The sequence below is a fragment of the Parasteatoda tepidariorum genome, chromosome 5 (assembly GCF_982258835.1).
Source record: "Parasteatoda tepidariorum strain Cologne lab strain chromosome 5, Ptep-v5.0, whole genome shotgun sequence".
In the NCBI taxonomy this organism is placed as follows: domain Eukaryota; kingdom Metazoa; phylum Arthropoda; class Arachnida; order Araneae; family Theridiidae; genus Parasteatoda; species Parasteatoda tepidariorum.
In genome coordinates this window covers 35,894,413-35,901,945 of record NC_141759.1, presented here as the reverse complement: position 1 = coordinate 35,901,945, position 7,533 = coordinate 35,894,413, and positions in this window count along the sequence as shown.

Genomic DNA, 7,533 nt, shown 5'->3' with positions numbered 1-7,533 from the left:
TTTCCTTTTCTTTTTTGGTAACTTCCTTTTACACTTTTCCTTGTTTAGAAATGGACAATGGCAGGGTGCGTAGCGTTTTTAAAAAGTGCTTATTTTCAATTTTCGTTTTTAAAAGCCCTTGAAGGTGCTTTTTTTATTGGGTGTTTTTAAAAAGTGCTTAATTTTCTTTTTTTCAAAATGGGATTTTTCTTTTACCATGTTGATTTTTCCTATGAAAAGACGTTCCATTCAACGTTTTCACAATTATTCAAACCCAATCAATCTACTTCAGCGTATTGCCAGTCCGTAGAGTATGAAACGTCATTTGTTTTACATTATTTAACATTTCGTGATTTTTGACAATTGTCAAAAACAATGCCAAAAGAATTTATTTTTTTTTTCCGGCATGACTGTTAAAACAAGATAAAACCGTAAATTGTCATAACTCTCCAACCTTGCCTAATTATGATATTTTTTTAGAGTGCTTAAAAATATTTTTTGAGTGCTTAAAAGGTGCTTAATTTGGCTACGCACCCTGAATGGTAATTGTGTATTGTTGTGGCAAAGTTTAAAATACAATTTCTTCCTGGTGCAGTCGTTATGAGGGCCATATTTCAGTCCTGTGTTATTAAAATTTTTGTTTTTATTTATATTTTTACTATTTTAATAATCTGAATTTTAGTATAACAGGACACCTTTACGCTTTTCAAGCATGTCTAAGAACATTTCCAATTATTACCAAAATGGATAGCAGGGTTGCCCATTTCTTGCTGGAAGCTGGAAAAAAGTATTGGAAATAACTGAATGAAAAGAAAGGAACTAAAAATGAGTTGTACAGTTTTCAATTTCTTAACAACTACTATAGGAATAGTTTAATATTAAACTAATTAAATTAAATATAGTGCCCAAGAAAGTTTTTAATATCTACTCTTTAAAATAATTATTTTAAGATTTTTTCTTTAGTTTTATGCAGAATTTTCAATTGAATGGAAATCTTCCTTGGATTTGGGGTTTTTTGCATTTATATATATATTATTGTGATGAATGCATTTTTTATTAATTTAGGGGTGCACAACCTGTGGCCCATCGACTGTTGATGGGCAGCCTGTGCGAGCTTCTAAACACAATTTTTTTTTTTAAGTAAAGAAAGTTTCTAATTTACAATTGCACTTTTATGTTATTGCTCTCTGGTGCATTCAATTTGTGCAGATTCTATCATAAATCTGCGTTGTTTTTCAATCGCTTTTCCAGCAATTATTGTTACGAAATTCCGCATGGTTTGGAAAAAAAAACTTTATGTTTTTAATACCATATTATGAAGCGCAAATTTGAAATTTAAGTAAACGCTTATTGACCTTCTTTATTGTTGCTGATTTCATCATAAATTCGAGTGAAGCTCAGATTTTTTTTTAGCATTTATAACTTACAATTTCCATGTGGTTATTAAAACCCCGCTACATCTATTAGACTCAAGTCGCGCATTTAATTTATTACTTTTTGACTTGTTTTATTTATACCTATTTCATCGGAAATCTAAATAATTTTGAAAGGCAATTTTGAAAATCTGTAATTTTAGTGGCAGTTTCTAGGATGCATTCCCCATTGTTTTTAAAAATTCTGATTTTTTTTTTTTACGATATGCGATTTTTATATGATGCATTTAAATAATTACTTATAGGCATGTTTTATTCCTGCTGATTTCATTGTACATTAAAGCAATTTTTTTTTGTTGTAATGTTTTTTCGCTTGAATTAGACGATGCTGTTATTTTAACCAGGATGTCAGTATAACACACGATTCATTGACCACTCATTTAAATAATTACTTTTTGATAAAATTAATTTGTTCACATATCATTGTAAATATAAGATATTTTTCCATTGTTTTTTTTTTCAGCAGGTAACGACATGCATTTGCTCATACTATTTAGAATTCCGATATTTTATTTCAGCGAGAAAAGTGGAGGAAAATATGATATTTTAAACTGTTCACCCTTTGTAATTTGTCTTTAAAATTCTTGTAGCATAGGGGATTTCTTGGAAATAAAACTTTTCTTATTTAAGATTTATAAAGCCTTTAGAAATTCAAGAAATAGAAATAATGTCTGAAGATTAATACCAAATAAATATGGAATCTTATTTTGTACTCTAATGATTTTGTTTCAAATTTTAGTTTTTCTAAACCCTATAAATTGTTTTCAATTAAAATTTTTAATTTGACTCTTTATACTAGTCATGAAAACACGTCTGTACTATTTTTAAACACTTTCATTATTTGAGCAGTACATTTTTTTCTTGTTTTTTTTTCCCGTTAGAATGTATATTTTTCTTTTCGCAATATATATATATATTGATAAAATAAAAAATATATTGGGAAAACATTTTTTTTTTTCATCTTTGAATAAATTGTAATAATTAAAAGTATTTTCTTTTCTGCAAATACAATACTAAGTTTACTGTTAAAAAATTTATTTCTTAGAACACTAATATTTGCATAAAAATGATCATATTCGCCAACATGACTCAACAGGGCCCATCATTAGTCAACCGGCTGGGCAAATGGCCTTTGACTGAAAAAGGTTGTGCACCACTAAACGCGTATCATTACTTGCATAAAAATTAATTTCTTTTCTGAGTTTTCCTTTTCTTTGTATCTCTGCTGTTTTTATCCATGTATTATTTTAGAGTCTGTTGAAATATTAATCTTTTTACATAAATTAGTTTGCTATTTTTAACTGTAAATTCAATTTGCTATTTCTAGTGGTGTATATGTTTAGTGTATTGTATTATATATTGAAAAAATTTGATTAAAATAATGTAATAGTTTTTTGTGTCATTATAAAATTAGGTTTTACTATGCATACTCTTGTACGCAAAATATTAAAGAACCATAGCTCTAAAGGAATTCATTAAATTTATTTTCTTTTGCATTAATTACTTTTTAGTTTTAAAAATGACATATAGATAGAAAATAATTAAAGTGGGTGCAGCTGAACAAACCCGGGTGGGGTTTTTCCTATCCGGGCCAACTTAGACGAATCCTGCTATCGCACCGAAGTATAGTTTGTCTCAAGTAAGAACTCCCCTAGTCATTCCTCTGGACCCTTGGCGGTGGCTATGATAACGAGGTATAACTATTTCAATTAGGGGTCTGGTGGGGTAATTCAATTAGGGTAGGGGTGCCCAACCTGCGGCCCGCCGACTGTTGATGTGCGTCCCGCGAGAGCTTCTGAACACAATAATTTTCCTTTTTTGAAAAGTAAAAATGTAAAATCTTTTTAATTTCTCTTCACAAAATATTGAATCTTAATATGTACTATAATAGTTAAGTTTTAATTTTTGCTTAAACCCTATAAATTTTCTTTAAAATATTTAGTCCAAAATTATATTACTCATTAAAATGAGTATGTATGCAATTTTATTTTACACCTTTTTTCTGTGAGCATTATAGCCTTTTTTTTTGTTACAGTTTATAGTATCTCCTCAAATATAAATATATATATTAATATGAAGGCAAAAATAAAAAATATTAGTGTTTTTTATTGAATGAATTTTAATAATTAAAGTATTAAATTTTAGGAAAATATGTTACTAAGTTAACTGATGAAAATATTTATTGTTCAGAGCAACAATTTTGAGATAAAAATTATGATATTTGCCATCAACATGATTAAATATGTGTGCGGCCCTTCGTTAGTCAACCTGTTGTGCAAGTGGCCCTTCACTCTAAAAGGTTGTGCACCCCTAAATTAGGGGCATACTTTAGTGGGACATATTAGTAACAAATTATCGATTCTCCATTAAAACAGTAAACTTTTTTGCATGAGACTATCAGGATAGCCTATACTTTAATTGAACGTGCAAAATACAATAATGAAATAGTAGAGGTCTCTTCAATTCTCCATTGAGACAGAAGTGTAAAACTTATACCTTGAGACTGACAAGATGAGCCATTGGCGACACAGTAGAAGTCTCTTCAATTTTTCATTGGAACAGTAGTGTAAACGTTTTGCATTAGACTATCAGAATGAACCACCATACTTTACTGGAACTTACATTGGTGCAATAGTAGAGGCCTCTTCTATTTTTCATTGGAGGAACAGTGTTGTAAACGTATCAGAATAAACCATACTTTAGTGGAACTTACATTGGTGAAATAGCAGAGGCCTCTTCGATTTTTCATTAGACTATCAGGACGTGCCATACTGGCAAAACAGTAGAGGTCTCTTTAATTCTTCATCAAGACATTTGAGTAAACTTTTTGCAAGAGACTATACTAGTATTTGGAAAAGTTAGACTTAACTCAAACATATATTACCGGACACATTAGAGAGGTATTTTGTTGAGATATGGTTGGCTAATGACATTGGCAACATTTTCAAGGGACTACTAATTGGTTAAATTATGCTTTGTTGGAAGATAGGTGATTTTATAAGTACAATATCGTGCTAATAAATGGAGAAAGCAAGTAATATCCTTTGTTTAATCATGGGTAATTTACAATACAAATAAGACCGAAATTGATGACTTTCACCAGTGTATGTCAGCAATCACATAGTTGCTTTGGTTATAAAGTTCAAATTATTTATATGTCCGATTTGATAATTTATTCATCGGTTTTTGAATATTTATTCGATATTTTACTATCCGATTCGGAAAAGCATAAGTGTTGGGAATATCCGAGCTGGTGTAGGGATAATAATCGTTTTTGTCTAGTTTTTAAGATTTAAAATCTTTGGTCGGCATACCCTGCACTGTATTTTATTTATTTTTTTTAAATTTGAGTATCATCTCACGGTGTACACTTCCCCCATAGTTCCTACACTTGTGTTTCGGAAATTCACTAAAGTGACTATGTGGTTATTGCCATTCACAGGTGAAAGCTGACTATCTCCAGATTTCGATCTTTTACCATAATATGTAAACTATAATTTGTTATGGAGACAAATTTAATCATTTATTTTATTACCGTTGGGGCACCAATCAACAGGTCAAACATTGACGGTTAACCAAACATTGCGTAAACTCCTAAATAAGGAAAGGGGGTTTGTTATTTGCTAACGTAAGAGACTAAAATTTTATTTTTTGAAGATAAAATAATAAATTTTGAAAATTTTTTATAAAATTAATTTATTTTACGAAAAGTTGTATCTTTCATTTCAGTTTATTCTTAAAATGAAATTGTTAAAGTTACGGTTTTCTAATGTAAACTTAATAGGGGGTTTGTAATTTGCTGATAAAATAAGAGGTTAAACACGTGCTTACGTAATATTTGAACAACCCTTTAAAAGAACAATACTATGATGCAACCAGTTATTAAAAAGAATGTGATATATAGAAAATATACAGAATAGTTTTAGTTCTATTACACACCGCTATAGTGAACCAGCAATAAGCGACCTATAAACTGGTTCACTCTATTAAAAATGTTCTACACTTTGTTCGAAATAGTGACTGCAACAGGTACATAATTTGCTTTATAAATTGTTCAACTAAATGCTCTGTCTAGAAAGAATATTTTTCCTAAAGTGGATATTTTAATCAAAACGTTACATTATTCTCCATATAACGTTTTTTTTTTTTTTAGAATCTTTAATTTTTGTCATCAATTAAACACTCCTATGCATTACTTCCTTTTTAATTAAAAATCACAATTATACTTTATCACATAGACTAAAAAAAAAATTTTTATTTATTTAAATAAACTGCTTGTAAGAGTTCACTAAAAACGAACTAAAAATTTTTTTAGCTGTTCACTATGGGGAATATCATCAGACTATAACCGAGCGTTCTCACGATACCGGGCTTAGACTTAAATTAACTCTAGACAAATGTAAATTTCTGTTCATTTCAAGTAACTACCAGAAAAGTATTATTTTAAAATTAAATCCGCGAATTTGTATTCATAACACTATTCAATGGAATGCATATTCAATGAATAAAAATACAATATACCTGTGCAAGGGGGTGCACTTGCACCCCCCTGGCTTTTTTTTTTAAAACAATTAAAGAGATACAGAAAAATTTTGTTATAAAATTTTTTTTATTAAACTTATTTTTATGGAAAAGCAAATAATTAAGTAATTATTGATACATAACAATTAAAAGATTATTTAATCAAACAAGAATTGTAATCGTCTCGTTTGCTGTCCAAATCTGTTTGTAACTTTTTCAATGAATTCTGAGTCATCTTTGATTCTTTTCTTCTGTACACTGAGCATGCACAAACTTGGCAGATATCTAAGCTATATTTTTAAATTTCATTTAATAAAATGTAAATAATATTATATTTTCTATTAGTTATTCAGTTTAACAAAGGTGTATAACACAAACTGACTTCTCGCAGCTGTAAAACTTCATCAACACAATAAATACCAATGTTAAGCGTGCACAAACACGTTAGTATACGAAACTACTGTTTGTAGTTATTTGTGTTTCAAAGTCAGTAGTTATGCCAGCGCGATCGCCTCTGGGCGAAATTTGCAAGTACAAGAAATTCGTACATTTTTTTTAAATATCTTGCTAACAATGAAGAAATGTATCTTGAAAAAATGAACAGATGAAAGTATATGTAATAACAAAACAAAATGTAATAGCAGAATATTTTAATTTTTTTTCGGGGGAGGGTAGTTTGTTAGAGGGTTGCACCCCCTTTATATTATTCTGCCGGCGCCCTTGTACCTGTGACAAATATGTTCTGAACATCAATAGTTTAGACCAAAACATGATGGATAATTTTAGTTAGTATTAGTAGTTTAGTATTAATAACTGAATAGGATTTGTAATGAAAATTAATTCAAGTGACATACTTTAAGATATCGAAGTATTAAAAAGAAAGGGTATACCAAAATAGTTATGGAATAATGATTATTCAAAGAAACCAATGGAATGTGTGATTAATTAAGATCGCTCTCAATCCCATAGCAAGAAATTATACTGATCTCTTATAGTAATACTTGTTCACTTTGAGGTAATTTTTTTATTTAATTGTAATTTTTTTTTTTTAATAAAAAGACTTATTTTTCTTTTCTTTTATAATGCATATTATGCTCGATCAACAGAAATTAATTCCGACTAGTAGAGAATCATACCACCACAAAGAGTGGTATTATTCTCAATTATTTCTCTTAAATTTGTTGCTAAAGATATTTAACTTTTCTCCTTTAACAACAAAAACATTTAAACAACGCATTTATAATGACTTATGTTATAATTTCAATATTATTATTAAGATAATGCATATTGAATAGTGGTTATATATAATGTTATATTTTCAAATGATATAACGTGTGTTGTATTCTTTCAAATATTATACTTAAACTCTATGAATATGTGTTTTTTTGTTATCGACTATAACAAGAACATTCAAAAAGATTCCTACAGTGTTTTCACTACAACGCGAGAATCTCGCATATTTTTTTCTTTTCTCGCATTAAAAAATGATTACCGCGAGAAATTCGCGCATTCTATAATCAATTTCAAAATTCGCGAATTTCTTGCATTTTGGAAAAAGTTTCGAATTACGCCATAATTAAAGAAATGATTTTTTTTCAAG